Here is an 18,968-nt window from a genome sequence, read left to right on the forward strand (position 1 = left end):
CCTTTCTTCTCCCCAGGGAGGGTGAGGCCTTCCATGGGGAGACTTCAAAATATGTCATATCATTTGAGGCAGGGCCTAGGCCTCCCACCATGTGTCTAGACTGAGAGAGTATCCTTCTATGAGGAATAATCTCCCATTGGGGGGGGTGGAGCCATGGGCAGAAGTGACCTGTGGAAGGAAGTCGGAGGGAGAGCCGGAAAAAGCTCTCTTGCTGGCGTGACTTGGACAGGAGAGGATCAGGCAGAATTTCCTGGTGTTCATCTGTCTAGGTTGTAAGTTATTTCTCCCTGAATAAACATCTATTCGGCCTATTTGTTTATCCTGATCCTTATTTAACCGTGTTATTTTACCTCTAATTTTTGGTAATTTTTTTAGACATCTAAATATGAGTGGAGGCTTAATTTAGAATACTTTCTTAATATGAGTACTAAATTCTAAATTATTAAAGTATTTCTTTTTATTTAATTAACTAATTTTATGCCCCATCCACATTTTACCCTCACTCCTCACTTCGCAGTCCCTTACCCCAAAACTCCTCTGTTCCCACCCCCCAATCTATCCCTTGTCTGTTTCTGTTCAGGAAAGGGGATATCTCTCATGGATATCAACAAAACACAGAATGTCAAATTGCAGTAAGACTAAGTATATCCCCTTGTATGAGGGGTAGGATCCCAAAAGGTTGTAAAAGTGTTTAAGTACTTTTTAATTATAAACTGATTTATAAATGAAATATATTGCATAAATATTTAAATCATTATATATACAAAATGTGTTGTTAGCCTTTCAAGTCACAGAGAGTATGACCATCACTTCAGAGCATGGGTCTTCTTCCTATAAATACCAAATCCACACCCCTATAACTCATGAAAAAACTACATAATGTTAGGCTTTATGTTGCTGTGACTTCTTGGCAAATGTTCTTACAATAATGGCATTCATGACTAATTTTAGATGAATTATATCTCTTTGTTTGGGTTTTTGAGACAGAGCTTTATACATAGCCCTGACTTTCCTAGAACTCACTCTGTTGTCTGGGATGGCCTTGAACTCAGAGTTCCATCTGTCTCTGCAGCCAGTGCACTGGCGTTAAAGGTATGTGTCACTAGTGCCTGGCCCGTAATTTTATATTTAGAATTGTAAGTGTTCTTCAATGGTAACTTCTACGTTTAAGGATTCCTTTATGATCATGATAGTTTACTGAGCAATTAACATAATTTCCTGACAAAAACATAATCAGAGCAAAGAACATACTACATAGAAAAGAGAACTAAAGAAAACTAAAGGAATGTGGGTGTTAGTTAGGAGGACTGGACAGTCTATGGGATCTCTGATTGTGTATCAGGATTTACTCCTAGTATACGAATAGAATTTGGGAGATTATTCCTCATAGAAGGATACTCTCTCATTCTAGACACATGGTGGGGGGCCTAGGCCCTGCCTCAAATGATATTATGTATTTTGAAGACCCATGGAAGGCCTCACCCTCCCTGGGGAGAACAAAGGGAATGGGCTGGGGTTTAGGAGGGGAGATGTGGGAGGATGACAGGGTGAGGGAACTGAAATTGATATATAAAACAACCTTGTTTCAAATTTAAATAAAAAAGAAAAAGAAAACAAAAAGCACCTTCCTGTGTTTCTCATGTCCTGTATAAGAAGCAAATGTCCCTCACCTATCAATTAGAGAAGCAGGATGGGAGAAAAGAGATCAGAAATAAAGAAGAAGCATAAAAGCATCTACTTAAATTAGAGATACTGGCCTAGATCCTGAGACTGGTTAAACTGGTAATTCAAGGTGAGACTTTTTCCTCATTGCTTAATGAGGGAGAGAGTTGTGGAGAATCAAAGAGGAACTAATGGAAAGCCTGCTTATCATTAATGAATACTTCACCAAGATATACATAGTATATAATGCCTCCTGTACATATAATATAGATATAGCTATCTGCCTACTTAAAAACACATAATGGAGTTAATATCTTAGTTTGCTTTCCATTCCTCTGATAAAGACCATGACCAAATGCAATATGAAAATAAAAGGATTTATTTGGTGTATGTATTCTGATCACAGCCCATCATGTGGAGAAGCCATCAGGAATTCAAGGCAGAAACCTGGAGGTAGGAAGTAAAACAGAAACTATGGAGGAATGCTATTTACTGACTTGCTTCTCATGGCTTTCTCAGTCTAACTTCTTACATAACCTAGTACTAACTGCCTGGGAATGGTACTTCCCACATCAAACAGTGGTGGTAATTTGTAAACTCAAACCTTAATATTGACTTCAATTTTTTTTACTCTGAATTTTGTCTGGCTCTCAAAACCACCTCTTGAGCAATATGATATTAATCAAGGTGGTTCACTTATTCACTTCCACCAAAAATATTTGAAAACTAGAAAATGTTCTAATTTTCCTCCTTTAATCATATTCACAAAAGGATACTATCCAAATTCAGGACAGAGATTTTTGTAGTTTACATTTAAAAATGATGAAGTTCCTAACAATGTTCTCACATTAACTTTGTTACCTATGATTACCTTTAATGAGGCAGTGAAAGAACACTAAAAAAAGATAAAATTCTACTGTGCAGTAAAAGTATGATGTGAAGGAAGCAATAATAGTTGTGGGGTTACAAATTGACTTTAATTTACATCTAGAGCAACATAATGATGTAGAATAAGGTAAGTCATCTTTGGAAGAAAATTGTTAATATTGGTGAAGGAAAATTAAAACCAGGCCATTTAATTCTATTGGGTTTATTTCTCATATGTCAAGAGGAATAATATTCTGACAGCAAAGGACAGAACAAATAGTACTGACAGGAAGTAGTGCCCAAAAGGAGTGAAGAGATTAGAAGGTCCCAATCTGCTAAAAATTAACTCTCCAGATTGAGACAAATCACATCTCAGGATACTAATGAAACTACCCAGCCACTGTGTATGCACATGAAAACTAGAATCAAACAGTCTGGAATATTATAAGAAAAAAGAATATTGTGTAAAAATAAAGTTAAAACTTTCTAAACTGTTATTTCAAATATATAAAAAAAAGAAAGACCCAAGCCCAGAGCCCATGGCTCCTAAATTGTAATAATGCTGTAATCATCTACCAAAGGGCTTAAGAAACAAACACACAATCTTGTTGTCATCCTTATGTACTGTAAAAATTGATGTTAAAAAAGAAGACATGCTTTAAAATCTGTAATTTGCTCTAATTTCTCATCAAAGTGAAATTGTTTCTAAGATTGTTATGAAGGACAATTTGCATATAATTTGTTGAAAATTCATTTCGATGGTTTAAGGTTACATCCTTAAAACTAGAATCAATCTGTAATGTAAAACATTTCCTGTAGAGAAGAGCCATGTTTCTACTTCAAGTTGTAAAGTGCATTTGTCTCAGTTTTCGAAAGAGACAGTTAACTAACGGAGAAATCCTGAAATAATCTGGTTAAAAGTGTGTACAAAGGAAAGGCAAAATGATCTGGAGACACTTGAAAAATTCAGTCTCACTCACAAGAAGAATATAAGTTAAAAAGACAGTGAGTTGGCCCTCTTCCCTAATCCCTGATTGCTTAAAGAAGGTTGATGACACATGGAAAAGTTTCAGGTACCAAATGAAATGTCTTCCACCTTGTTTGGTTAGGTCAGGATTCATGTTCCAGGACCATTATAGTACACTTTTAGAGCACTCATTACACAATATAGCATGTGTTGGCATCGATTGCACTTCATACATTTAGTTTATTTATACACTGTACCCAGTCTAAACAAACTGAGAGTGCTCCTTAACATAAGCCATCATTGTCAACCAATATATGACTTATTAACTGAACAAATATTTCATTAGTTTACTTAGAGGGATTCATTGGGGATTGGTGCAAGTAAAATTCATATGTGCTTAAACAACATATAAAATATTAGAAAGTGTGCTTGTTGACACTATGAAACAATGCCAATAAAATAGGAAATAAAGCAACAAAACTTACATAACTAATTGAAGATTCCTCCCAAAGTAAGTTGATGTCAAAGTAGGAGGTTTCCTGGTATATGCTGGAGTGATTGACCTTATGATACAGTCTTTTGCAGATGTTTATTATTGTTGTTGTTATTATTATTATTATATTATTTTACAAATCGATCCCAGTTCGCTTTCCCTTCCTCCCATACCCCCCAATGACCTCCCATACCATTCCCCTCCCCCCAACTGCACAGGGAGGGTGATGCCTTCTGGGAGAGATCAACAAAATCTGTCAAGTCATTTGCAGAAGGGAGTAGGCCCGCCTTCCTGCCCCTAGGCTAAGGCAGTATCCCTCCATGGGGAATGTGCTCCCAAAGTCATTTTATGCACCAGGGATACATCCTGGTTCCACTGTCAGAGGTGCTTTAGACTGCCCAGACCTTCTAACTGAGACTCTTGTTCAGGGAGTCTACGACGGTCCAATGCTGGTTTCTCATCTTTCAGTCTGGGTGTCCATGAGGTCACCCTTGTTCATGTCATCTGTCTCTGTGGATTTCTGTAGCCTGGTCTTGCTCCAATTTTCCTATCACTCCTCCCTCTCTGCAACTGGATTCCAGTTGGGCTCAGTGTTTATCTGTGGTGTCTGATTCTGTCCTCATTTTTTTGGAGATGATTTTGACATAGATAAAATTATACATTCTATATATATAATTTATTGTAATACATTTATAAAATCTGATGTTAAAAGGAAACATTAATAAAATCTATTTAATTATATTTAACTAATTTATTATACTCTAATGATATTAATATTCAATAGTCTATATAACATTATAATAGAAAATCCAAAACCAAAAGATGCCATCTTTTCATCCTAATTATCAGTTGGATTTACAAACATATTGTGGTAGAAGGAAGAATAATCAGAATTGACTGAGAAGAGGCCATGTAGAGGAGAACTTGTTCAAAGAAAGACAACTGCACACTCTAGAAATTAAACCAAAGGCAGGAACTAACAAGGTTCCTTCCTGATGTTGACCCCAAGTGTTTTATTATGTACCCTATGCATTCATAATGAATCAACACAGGATGGGTGTTGGATGCAGCTAGCAGCTCATTCCTTTAATAATGCAGAAGCATAGGTGTCTCTGTGAGTTTGAGGCCACCCTAGTTTGCATAGGGAGTTCTCATCAGGTAGCAAGGGATACCAAATGAGATCCTGTATCAAAACCAAACCCCAAACAACAAAATAAACTAAGTAATGACACTTAAGTTCATAAGGTTGGGAAACATCAGTGACTATACTTGAGAACTATACTTGAGAACAGGGTTGACAAACACCTTTGTACACAACTCCATTAAATAACAACAAGACAATAGGAGAAACGTCATATCAGGACTGGAGAGCATACCATGTGATAGACTATTCCATGTAAGGCACAATGAAGATGAATGTATTTCAGGAATGAGTTCACTGAGTTCAGTGAATATGGTAAGATAAACTATGATGCTTTAGCAGCATAACAAGTACCAAAGCAGGGATTAAGTTGTCCTTCCCATAGAATGTCAAACTAGAGAAAAAAAACTTCAAACTGCGGTATTTCTCTGGAGTTATATGAAATCAATCCTAAGGATATGTGGAAAGGAGTGGTATAAGTGAATTCATTTTCCAGGTACTTAGCTACTTTAAGATATTTAATTGGCTGTTTCCATGTTACATTATTTTTTTTTGTCCTTTCAGCTCTGTTTTCTTTGTCCTGTGATAGTTTCTCCTTGCCACTAATACATCTCCCTAAACTATCTCAATGACCATTTCTTCTGGAATATTCATTCAAAAATAAAGTATAACTCAAAGTACTGGTGAGTAAAATCCTTTTGGAATCAAGGAATCATTTAGCTGACACCTGCTCATTTCATTAGTAAACTTTTTTTCTAATAAAAATTCTCCTATGTCTGATATTCATTAGTCACAAACTTAGCATGTATAGCTATTACTAGTTATGAGTATTAATAGTAATAGTAATTGCAAATACACTTCAATTTAATGGATTTAAAAATATTGAGAGCCTTACAGGCACAAGAAATTACTTCTAAAATTTCAAGTTCCCATATATATTTTTGTTATACAAAAGTGTATGGCATACAAAAAAGAGTAGTTAATAAAAGATATCATATCATATATATATATTGTATTAGGAAACAGTTCTTGATGGGAGTGGGATGAAATATAATTCAAAGAAGAGTCATAATATACAATTTCTACTTAGTGAGGATAAATTTGTTCATGGATTATTAAAGTGGATGATGTAGATAATATATTACTATGTTTTTATCACATTGGATATATTCATAAGACTAAGCAATTATTTTTATTTTAGTTTCAATTTATAGAAAATTTCATAAATGAGAATACTATATTTATAACAGTTCCACCATTCTTTCTCTCCTGCTCTCTTCCCTTTTACTTCCCCTCAGATTTTACTATTAACACACACACACACACACACACACACACACACACACACATATTTTGTCTGTTTCTGTGATAAACACCTACCACAATCAACTTAATGGTGGAAAGTGTTTATTTAGTTTACAGGGAAGCAAACGCAACATTTTGAGGTAGGAACCTGGGGGCAGGAACTGAAACAGAACTATTAAATAAAACTTCTACAGGCTTGCACCCTGGCTCACCATTGAGAAGGCCAGACAAATATCATGACAGGCCCCCAATAACTCAGTTAAGAATTAGGCCTTCCTGAATGTGGGTGTTAGTTAGGAGGACTGGACAATCTATGAGGACTCTAATAATGGATCAGTATTTATCCCTAGTATACAAATGGACGTTGGGAGCTCATCCTACATAGAGGGATTCTCTCTAGCCTAGACACATGGGGGAGGGTCTAGGCCCTGTCCTAAAAGGTATGACAGACTCCCCATGGAAGGCTTCACCCTCTTGTGGAGCAGAAAATGGATGGGCTGGTGTTTGGAGGGGTGATATTGGAGGATAAGAGGGTGAGGGAACTGGAATTGACATGTAAAATAAACTTGTTTCAAATTTAAATTTAAAAAGGAAACAAACAAACAAAAAAAAAAAAAAAACATGAATTAAGCCTCAATTCCTGCTTCTTGAAACTGAGCAGGCTATTTTTGAGGAAGCCAAGAACAAAGAACAATCCATATTTAATGCCCCTGACAGCAGCTCAAGGTATATTAAGCCTTTACCAGCCCACCCCATTTCCTCACAGAAGCTCAAGGTAATATCTAAATAAGGATGAAGCCTAGTACTTAACCAGGCTTGCCACCAAAAGAAAAAGCTATAGCTTGGCTAGCACTTGTTAACCCTAGCTAAGTAAGAATTTACTAACATAATTGCCACTTGCTTAAGCCCAATGTAAATAAAATGACCTAACTGCTTTAGGAATTCCTCTTAGCTGTCCTGAAAAGAGCCTGCAAGTCCATCTCAAGGTCATTGCTATATTGTACAAGTGAGCTACCCCCCATACAAGTGGTATACTAAACACTCTTGCTAATTGCTTATGTGGATGGTGGTCTTTGTGGTACTTCTCCAGGACTCTAACAAACTTCAGCTACCTTTCTCATACCTCCTAGTACTTTCTGCCCTAGGATGATATAGCCAACAGTGGGTTGAACCCTCCCACATCATCACCAATCAATAAAATGCCCCCCCACAGACTTGCCTACAGACCAATCTAGTGGAAGCATTTTCTAAACTGAGGTTCTTTCTTCCCACATAAACCTAGGTTGTGTCAAGTTAAAAAAAGAAAAAAAGAAAAAAAAAATAAAAAGAAAAAAGAACACAATATACAAAGAAAATACAATATGTATAGAAAATACCTTTTAGACATCAAGTTTAAAATTCCAGGTGTGGAAATAAACATGGATATATAATATTTTTGAAACTAGTTTTATAAACTGGTTTGAATACCACTGTAAGAAAGGGGTTTTTGGAACCCGCTTCTTGGGCTTGACAGGGAACTCTGAAATTTTTACATACCATGAAAATTATAGTATATTTCTCTTGATCAACAAATTGCTAATCCGAAATGTATTTGCATAATCTGTTCTATGAACTTTAATCTGAAGAACTCCAGTTTTCAGTCTCAAAAAGTTCATGATTATTTTATGTGGACAAGTTGAGTTAGAGAAAGAGAAAACTCTCCTGGCTCTCTGCTATTGTTGGTCACAAATTTGTTTTCTGGAAGTTATTTTCCTGCTTCCTGGTTGGAGAGATGGAAAATGAGTTGGAAGATCAGGATCTTTATTTTCATGGGCACATCAAATTCAGGAGACTCCAGGCTCTGCTGAACTGGTTTAAAGGTGTGAGCAGCAGAGTCCCCAGAGGATGAAGGGAACATCTAATTTTCATAATATTGTCCCCACAGGATTGGGTGCTAGTATATATAATATAAGGTCAAGCTGTGTTACAGTATCTATTTTTCCACATGGATGTGGCATTAATTATATCTCAGCCAGGTAGGTTCAGCAAGGATTGGAAGAAAATTGGTTTATTCTTGCATCGTGTCCTAGATGTCTTCAATGAATCGGGGCTGAAGGAGGCTTTACTATGTTTCCTTTGTTTTGGGTTTACTTTTTTCTTTCCTACCATGATGAGATCTGCCTATGAGTTTACTCTTCTCAGAAGTGACCTGCCAGCTCTGGATGTGAGCCTGGGCTCTTTAGCATGCAAGTTTTTGGCTTACATGAACTCTACCTTAAACAATAGATAGTTTATGCCTTAAGAGGGTCTCAGGATAGATCAAGATAGATGCATCACAGTCTCATTCCCCCATGCAAACATTGGACTACAACCTCTGTGAAATTATGGATGAGGCTAAAAGAAAATGGTAGAAGTTTCCTTCAAAAATTGTAGCAAGTGATTTTTTATTTTTATTTTACATATCAATCACAGTTCCCTTTCCCTCCCTCCCTGCCTCTCTCCCTCTTCCCCTTTCTCTCACCCTCTCATGTCCCCCAGACCATCCTTCCCACCCATCTCCCTCCCACTCCACATGTAGTGGGGTGATGCCCTCCATGAGGGATCATCAAACTCTGTCAAGGCATTGGAGTAAGGACTAGGCCTTCTCTCCTGTCTCTAGGTTAAAGGAGTATTCCTCCATGGGGAATGTGCCCCCAAAGTCCTTTTGTGCACCAGGAATAAATACATCCTGGTTCCATGCTCTGAGGACCTTAGACTGCTGAGACCTATTAGCTGAGACCCAAGGACAGGGGGTCTGAGTTGATCCCATGCTGGATTTCCAGCTATAAGCCTGGGGTCCCATTAGCTCCTACTTGTTCAAGTCAGCTGTCTCTATGTGTTTCTGTAGCCTGGTCTTGTCCTCTGGATCTGGATTCCAGTTCAGCTCAGTGTTAAACTGTGGGTGTCTGCTTCTATTTCCATCAGCTACTATATGAGGGTTCTATGATAGTGGTTAAGTCAGTCATGATCTCATTATCAGGGAAGGTCATTTATGGTAGCATTTCCACTGTTGCTCAAATTGTTGGGGTCTGTCTCGTAGGTCTCTGAACATTTTTCTAGGTTCAGTTTTCTCTTCAAACCTATAATGGCTCTCTCTTTTAGGGTCTCTCACTCTCTCTTTCTGGCAAGTTGTTTAAACACTAAAAATATATAATATCACCTGTATTCATGAAATTTGCTTCTTTTTGCTTTATTTCTTTCTCTCTTAGTTTCTCTCTCTCTCTCTCTCTCTCTCTCTCTCTCTCTCTCTCTCTCTCTCTGTGTGTGTGTGTGTGTGTGTATCACTGTGTCTTAATGTGATGTGATCTTGAAATTAACCTTTAATAAATTATAGGACAATGAAGTGCCTCCCAAATGTTTTATAATGGTTGACATTCCATAGGGAGGGTCAGGAGATCCTCTATTATATATATCCTTCCTCACCAGAAACAAACATAATGGCAGACAGACCATGTTAAAAAAATATAATGCTAATTGAAAACAGAACTTCACAATGCAGCATCCAGAATGTTTCCATCCATGACTAGGTAAAACATTGTAGCTCATCTAGGAGGATACATCTGTTTAGGGTTTACCAATGTCTGTATGTAAGCCCTCACTTGGGCTCTGTAATCAACCCTAATAAACTCTCAAGTTGGATTTGGGATTGTCTTTAGTATGTATTTGGGATTAATGCATATTCACAAGAAAAAGTTAATGAACAATGTTAAAAGATGCTAGTTTGTGATAATTTACTGCTAAACTGATGCCTAATTATCTTAGAAAGTTAAATAAAAATAAAAATAATGCCTAATAAATTATAGTCAAACATGTGGTTAAAACCACTGAAAATAAAAAGGATAATAGGATTGAACTTTTTATATAATATATACCACCTATATGGTGTATTTTGTGAAGGAAAAGTAATTCTGTCACAAAGCAAAACTGGTTCTGCCTGAAGGTGGAAGAAAATATGGTCCTAATCTCAGTAGATTTAAGAAATAAAATGTTTATGGGATAGACTAACTTATGTCACAAGTTAGTGTGTGCTATGAATTCATTTGCAAGCTCTTTAATAGATATAGCACAAATAGAATCCTAGTGAGGACTTAGTTAAAAGGTCTGTTAAAATTCTTGTATTACAGATCAGCTCTTCATAAATAAAATAAAAACCACATTTACTAAGCATGACGACACAGATCTGCAATTCCAGTTGCTCAGAAATCTGACAGGTTTAAGGTCTGCATGGGTAAGTTAGTGAGGCTCTATATGAAACTCAATCATATAATGATGCTTGCAGATATAGCTCAGTGTAGAGAGCTGGTCAAGCATGCATAAGGTGCTAGGTTCAGTCCCTACTACCATACCATACTGGGTGTGTTCAAGGTATAGAACATGATGTCTCTTTTGTTGGTGTATCTTCTCTTTCATGTACTGGTTTTTCTAGGTTGCTCAGGGAGAACCTGTGCTCCCAGAAATAATAGGAACTCGCAAAGATTGCTGTATCGTTACCCTCACTTTGAGGAAAGTTGATACTGGCTGCTTTCTCACTGTAAATCTCACTTCCATTTTTGAAGAATATTTACTTCAAAAGCCCTTCTATTATGCAGTTCATTTCTGCCTCTAAAATGTAATCTCCCGTGTTCTGACTCACAAATATCTGCTCTATGTATCCCCCTGAAACACTAACCCTTTAAAATGTAATCACTAGGGAAATTGTGTCCTGAACTGCAAGTTTATGGAAGCTAGGGATTGATTTCAAAGCATGAAATTGAGAAACATAGAAAGATTAATTACTTTCATTTTCCTCCCTTAGAAACCCTCAGGTACTTTTCTGTTAACTCATCTAGCACTTGGAAGACTGAACATTTGTGTGTGGGGGGGGATTGTTTTGGGTGTGTTTAGTTTTGTTTGTTTTGTTTCAGAGTCAGCCTCTCAGCTCAGGCTGATCTCAAATTCATGATATAGAACTAAACTCTACTGTTTTTACCTCCTGAGTGCTGGGATTACTGGCATTTGCTAACATCCTTGATTTGTTATTCAGTAAACCATGAATGCAAAGACAAGCACTCTTGTCAACTAAGCCACATCCTCAATTCTTTCCTATCTTGTTTCAACAGAATTGAGTTCAATTTCTTACTTCCATTGTATAAGGTTTGGATGAAGTCCTTATTGCCTGTGGGAATACTCACTACAAAATGTTAACACATGATTTGGGTATTTAGTTACTGTAGTGGTAAGTTATTAGGATTTTGTTATTGATCTGCAGATTTGACATTATAGACAATTAAATTTCTAACATGGTTGGGATTATTTATAGACCACTGACAAAAAGCAATTCTTGAATGAGGAAACACCATCTCTGTCATCAATATGGAAAAACCCCATTTACTAAACTTAAACAGAGGGAATTACCCATTTCTTCTAACTTCTATTTCAATAAAAATTTTACAAAGCAGTAGTTAGGCTGCTAAAAAAACAGTCTACCTCTACCTCATTATTGAAAGCTTTCATTAAAGATTAAAAGCATAAAGCCCTTTATATAAATTCTAAACTGGGCCCTGGATCTTCGCATTCAATTATCTTTTGTGAAATTTGAAATCAACATAGTTTATGTCTAAATTAAGAGTACATTTGAAAATCAAGATTCAAAGGCATGCCTTCTTGTAGGCTGACTGATGGGAAAGGGTTATGATTATGCCTCATTTTCACCCTCTACATCACGGTCTCATTGATTATGTTTCTCAGCTTGCTGAGGATTCTGCGAGGTGATTTTCAAGATAAATACTGCTATTTGCAGGATTTCCTGAATAGGGATATTTTGGGAGTAAATTGCACAAACCAAATGATGTGCAGCCAATTTTCACTCTAGAATAAACAATGTATTAGAACAGAACCCTTAAGGCTTTTCCTTTCTTCTTTCCTTCTATCTTTCCATCCTTCCCTCCCTCCTTCCCTTTCCCTCCATCCTTCCTTCCTTCTTCTTTATTTAAAATTGAGTTTCATTATATAGCTTGCTGCACTTCAGCAATATGCATGAGATGTCTAGCAGTTAAAACTGAAGCTTGTGGAAGAGATTAGACATTCTTTTACTTTCTAACTAGTAATCAGAATTTGACTAGAGAAAATGAATGACCTGAAAGGCAGTAACCCAGGCCCTTTGCTTCTGATGTATCCATGACCACCATAGATAGAAAAAGAAAGTTTCTTAAAATTGAGGAAATGGAGCCAGACTGTAGCTTATTTTATATCGCTTTCTTTTCAGTGACTTTTAGTAGAATTTTTTTGAAGGCAATGTAATTGCCTGTGTTAAAAAGTTATCATGATATCCCAATAATTTAAAATATTTGTTTTGTTTTTTTATTTTGGGTAAAGTGCAGCAAAGTATATCCCATTTTATCATTTTTTAAATTGAAAGTAAACATTTAATTTCTTTAAGCAGAGGTGTATATAGCAAGCTGTAAATAATGAAATCCATAATTTAAGGGAAAAAGAAAAATGGTATGACCTTAACAAATCATTAGTAGAAATAAAGGTAGACATAGAAGGATAAATAATTGGTTATTACTAACAGAGGTCATATTGCTTGATTGAAAGTCAAGGGTTTTGGGGTTTCTAGTAGAAGCTCTCCAATTAGCATTAACATGGTCATAAGTTCTTTTTGCCCTGGATACTGGTGAAGTAGAAGAAAGAATCCTAAGTGTTTTTTAAATCTACACTCCCAATTTGAAACACTCAGAGTGTGCAGGGAATATACCAAAGAGTGTTCTGCATTGAAAGATGTAGTTTTTTCCCTCAGTGATTTAAACTAAGCTGTAGGACCCAAATTGAATGACACCAAAACACTGCACACCAGTGAGAGTAGCGACATGTAGCTTTGATAATGATGTTCATTAACACAGAAGAGAGTGGCTTCACCCACACTGTAAGACCTATTTGTTAGAAACCTGTGAGCTATTGATAATGGCTAATGTGACTTTTTGGTATTCCAGAACTAACTGGGGACAGGATGAGGAGATCACAGACCAGACTAAAGTTACTTTGGTGGAGTTAACACTATCTATTTGTGTCCTGGGATTTAGTTACCTTTTCTCTTATACATGATCCATGGACAAAGAGAGCTCTTACTGCTATCCATTTTATTATTTTTTTTTCTCACAAGAAACATTCTGCTGTACATAATTTTCCTATGAATTACAAAATTAAAGTTGAAAGGGACAAATTTGCATCTTTTTTTGTGATATGAAGTCAAAGACAAGGAAAATACTAGGTCTAGCATAATTTGAAATCTGGCTCAAGGTATGGTACATTTGGGCCAAATATTTGTACTTTCTTATTGGGAGGGTTTATTCAGTAATGAAGAAACCAGAGTCAATGAAAAGTAGAATTGGTAACTGCATTAGTGTCAACCATGTCTGAGGATATTATATATTAGCTAAATGAAAAAAAAAAAAAAAACAAAATTCTAGAACAGGTGGTTTCTCTGATTTGAAGATGAGCTTTATCCAGTCACTCCTTGTGAGCATGCATGACTCAAGGGTAAGGTGAGTCAGGCATCAGAAGCCATATCTAAACCCTATTTCAGGATCTCCAATATATTGTTGATGGACAGGCTGTATTGTTACTTGATATATACATACATACATATATATATATATATATATATATATATATATATTAATTTGTTACTGGTGTAGGTTATTACTACTCATATATTCGATTGCCTAACTGAATTGAGGACCATGGCAGTGATTGAACAGGCTGAGTTTTGTACTAGGGAAATGATATTTACCTGTGACTTACAAAGTACCATGTGTTTTCAGTGCACAGCTATCAGAGTGATCAATAAAAAACATCAAGAGGAAGCAAGGGAAAAGAGAAACATTGTACTTTGCAAATATAACTCAATTTAGCTAGAACAAACTTCTAAATCTCTCTCTTAATTTTATTTCTTATTTTAAGCACATCTTTCTCAAATATTTAGGATGACAATTTTAGATAAGAATAAGTTTTAGGCAAGATTCCTACAAATATTTGCCAATTAAGTGCATGTAAAGTAGAGATGGAAACTGATACGAACAAATTGGCTGATAACATTATAGTGATTAATTTAATATAGTCATATCCAGCAAATTCTGAAAGAAGTAGAAAACGCTGGTGAAATATTGATTATCACAATAGTTTTAATGGTAATGGTGACAAAAGTTTAGTAAGGCTTTTGGGACTTCTCTAGCCCTATGTTTATTCTTTCTGATAAAACAAAACAAAACTGAACCCTACTAAATTAGTTTACCAAGAAATACCTCCAAATCTGACCCCTTATGGGAGATGTCATTCTGTAAATATGTTTCCATTATTGATTAATGAATAAAGCACTGTTGGCCAAAAGGAAGGCAAGATAGGTGGGACTAGGAGACAAGAAGGATTCAAGGAAGTAGTAGGGAGGAGTCAGCATGTAGAGACTGGAAAGAACATAGGTCTGGACCCTCTCTCTAGTAAGATGAGACCATGTGGACATACTTAGTTTAATAGAAATAGGTTAATATTTGAGAAAGAGCTCGCCGATAAAAAACAAGTAACTGGCCAACAGCTTTATATCTAATACAGAGTCTCTGCATGTTATTTGGGGTTGGCGCAGCAGTGGGCCCAGGCCTGCAGGGAAAAACCTACTCTTAACAGACCCCCCCTTTCACTTGATTAGATTTTTTGTTCTCTAGCATCCTGCACATGCTGTCTGCTTACTCTGTCATTAGAGAGATCCCTGTTCATTTATCCAGAACTTTCTTTTACCCCAGTTGTATCCACCCAAGTCATAGTCCTGTGCAAACAATTTCTACTTCCCCATTTGGAACTCAGACAAGCTTCCAATTTCAAGTCTCCTCTCTAAATCCCATGTTACAGATTTCTGTGTTTGTTGTGATGATCTAAGCAACATTGTCCTTGTTCTGCTTTAAGGAGAGATAAAATTCAAAGTACCCAGTGAGAAACTCAAAGCTGTCATTAAGTCATTCTTCCAGAAATGGAAATATAAAGCTAGAGCCACACACCTTTAGGTCCAATGATCCGGTTTGACTGGCTTGGCTATAAATTTCCAATTGATTCCTAATAGGAGAGAGCCACAGAAGCAGGAGATCTAGCTGCTCTTCAAGTTGCCCGAAATCTTTTGTATGAACCTCAAGTTCTTCTTGTTTTTCAGGCAAAACTCTGGAGACCTGAAAGGTGAAAAAAGTAAAAGATTAACAATTGTCAAGGTATACATTAAAAATGGCAAAGATATATAAAAATGGTACTATAGCAATTTGCTGATCTATTTGTTTAACAAGATATTAAAATTACATAAATGGTATATTAAGATACAATTAACACATTAGAAATCATTGAGTAATATGATGTTTTAAAAAATTACAAATACTAAGGCCTTTTATGAATGCAAAATATATCCCAAAACCAAATGTGGTATCTCACAATTGTAATACCAGCATATATGTGACTGAAGCAGGTGAATTGCCATGAGTTAACCTTGGTCATGTGCAAGATCAAGGTAGAAAGGACTATAGAATAAGACCCTATATCAAAAGAACACAAAACCAAACACACAAAAAGCCTTACCCACACTTACACATATGTATACTTCAACTGATCGAAGACAAGGAGCACAAACTTCATGTAACTTTGCATTTACTAAATATGTATGGCAAGCATAGATCCTCTGCATCATTACAAAGATATTAACCAAATTATCCTGCTCCAGAAGTAGGTATATAACCAAATCTTCCCCAAGTAATTGTGATTTATTCTAACAGAATACAATGAATTAAAACCAAGTTAAACTATATTTTATTGATATAGCAATAATGTCTTCTACTATATTTGATTTTAGTTTGAATTAAGGATAATATTGCAAAGACACATTTATTTACAAGGATAATTGGTAAGACAGTCATTTTTTATAGCTATAGTTTGTGAGGTTCACTGTAAAAAGGTGAAGCAGTTAGTGATGATCAGACTGAAAAGTTATCATGACATTTGGATGAGAGTAAACTATCAATGACTGCTGGTTATTTTCATGGAAAGCTTAATATATATTAACCATCATGGATGGATTTTGAAAATTTATTGCTTTAATTAATCTCTCATTTCTACTGCATATCACTGCTATTACCATCTAAGATTTAAGTACAGATAACATTGGAATTATTAGATACCAAACACCTTTGTGAGAAATATGCTATAAATTAAATATTGTCCTAATATTAGGCATTTAGATTTAAATCCTGTTTTTTCTCTTGCCTAAGATACTAGTCCAGTTTTCCCTAACTTTCAGTTCCTTCTTCATAGACTGGAGATAATGCAGACACAATGTTAATCTAAGAATTAACCAAAGTAATTCTTAAAAAAATGCTTAGAATAGTTCGTTGCATGATGGTGAAAGACAATACAACCATTAAATGTTCCAATAGTTGCTCAAACTCCTGGGTAAAAAAAAACCTAGCAAAAGCAAGAACTAAGCTATTTACTACATAAAGTCAAAAATTAAAACTAATACAAGGGAATAGTTTCAACTTTAATAGCACTTTTTGTCATAGTGAAATAAATGAAATTGATGACTTTTCTATTACTCTCAAGACTGTGGAAAATACTAATTTCTCAACACCACTGATCCTATGAATGTATATATATATATATATATATATATATATATGTATATATATATATATATGTGTGTGTGTGTGTGTGTGTGTATATATACATACATGTATAATGCATATATATGTGTGTGTATGTATATATATATGTACATATGTATGCATGAATGTATGCATATATTCATATATATTGAAATTTTATCTTTGTTCAACTTATTTGACTTGTAGATTTCATTGTGTATGTATATTTCTGAAAATAAAATCATGGCTTGGTGACAAAACACGGTTGATGGCTGAGTGTCAGATCATATTACAGCTTTTGTAAGATATACTTGTATCATTTTTACTGATAAGTAACACAAAAAGTAAACCCACTTTTACCTCTTCACACAAACTATTAGAGGAAATTTATGCTTTGTGTAGATTAATAATGAACTATCATTAGGATGTGAGCGTATTGATTATTTTCCTCTGACAAATATCAATCAGTCATTGTTGACAATGGGTATGTGAACTGAGACCTTATGACATTTTTGCTCTTCTTCCTCTTCAAATTAGGCTGTAATAACTGTGCTACACAGACTGTCAGCAACCATAGGATGTTTCGATAAGGTGGAATCACAGTAAATTTGGGGGCAAGCTTTACTTTTATTTAAATAATTAGTGTTTATACCTAATATTTCATATCTTCAAAACTATAGGTACAATCATTCAACTGGAAAACTGCTTCGTACACACATGTATTCTAAAACTGTGCTCTTCATGTATCCTCTGTGGCAAATGAAACAAACACATCCGTTTCAGTAAGGATTTACCCTAATCTTGACCTAGTTTTAAACAGGATTAATTTTCTTGTTCCTTAGTTTTCTGATTGCTAACTTTAAATATTTGTAACTTTTAATATTAAGAAGCATCTGTTTTACAAATACATTTTATATACAAATCTCATATTTTATACAAAATACTCAGAAAAACTAAATTTGTGTCTATAAAAAGATATAACAGAATTAGAAGAACTATTCTAGAAATAAAGATAATAACCTTATGCAAATCAAAGCTACTAAGTAAAATTAAGACAAAATACAAGTAGGAATATATGTAGTATCTACTTATCAAAAGATCATAGCTTATTGCACATAAAGGTTATCCAATGAAAGAAAACAGAAACTGAATCAACTGGAAAACTGAATATATTGGAAAAACAAAAAAAAATCCACAAGGAACCAATAAACCAAATAAATTCCAAAGACTATATAATCAATCAATTACAAATTAAAACAACAATGCTACTCTATCAATAGCCAGTTATACTGTCTTTTGGGAAAGAGATTTATCATGGTTCCCTTCCTGCAAATAAGTATCCTTATAATATTTGTTCAACTACATATTTTAATAATCTATTGATTAACTTGATAAATTATACAGAAAAGTAAAGTTTTTACCCTGAAAAGCATCAACATTCTGGAAAGCTTAAGGAAAATTTCAACAAATAGAGGAATGTGCTGGTTTCATGTACTAAACATCTAATATTGTAATAAATTAGTTTTCTTTAATAATTTCTAAATTAATATAAAAAACAATCAAAATTGTAGGTGAAAATCTTGTGCAGAAATTGAAAGGCTTTTTATAAAACATTATATGGATGTACAAAAGAGTAGTATAATCAAGGAAATTTTGATGACAAACATATTTTAAGGAATATTTGTAATAGGCTGTCATATTTGCTATAATAACATGTGTGGTATTTTGGGGGGATCTCACTTATCATTATTCTTTTTTCATTTTTAATTTAAAAAAGAAATTACTCATTTTACATACCAACCACAGTTCCTTCATCCTTATACTCCCTCCTCCCATCTCCTCCCCAACCCACTCACCCCTATCCACTCC

The 18,968-nt window shown here is 35.1% G+C and overlaps 1 protein-coding gene across 1 annotated transcript in view; it reads right to left on the minus strand.

Annotated features, from left to right (window-relative positions):
* Nucleotides 1-15,640, minus strand: part of LOC127218330 (dystrophin-like) — a gene marked incomplete at its 3' end in the record, with an annotated part of 164,192 nt that extends 148,552 nt beyond the window's left edge. The window contains exon 1 of the mRNA XM_051179355.1: nucleotides 15,480-15,640. The remainder of the gene's footprint in view (nucleotides 1-15,479) is intronic.
* Nucleotides 15,641-18,968: the final 3,328 nt, after the last annotated feature.

Source organism: Phodopus roborovskii, unplaced genomic scaffold, assembly GCF_943737965.1.
Source record: "Phodopus roborovskii unplaced genomic scaffold, PHOROB, whole genome shotgun sequence".
Taxonomy (NCBI): domain Eukaryota; kingdom Metazoa; phylum Chordata; class Mammalia; order Rodentia; family Cricetidae; genus Phodopus; species Phodopus roborovskii.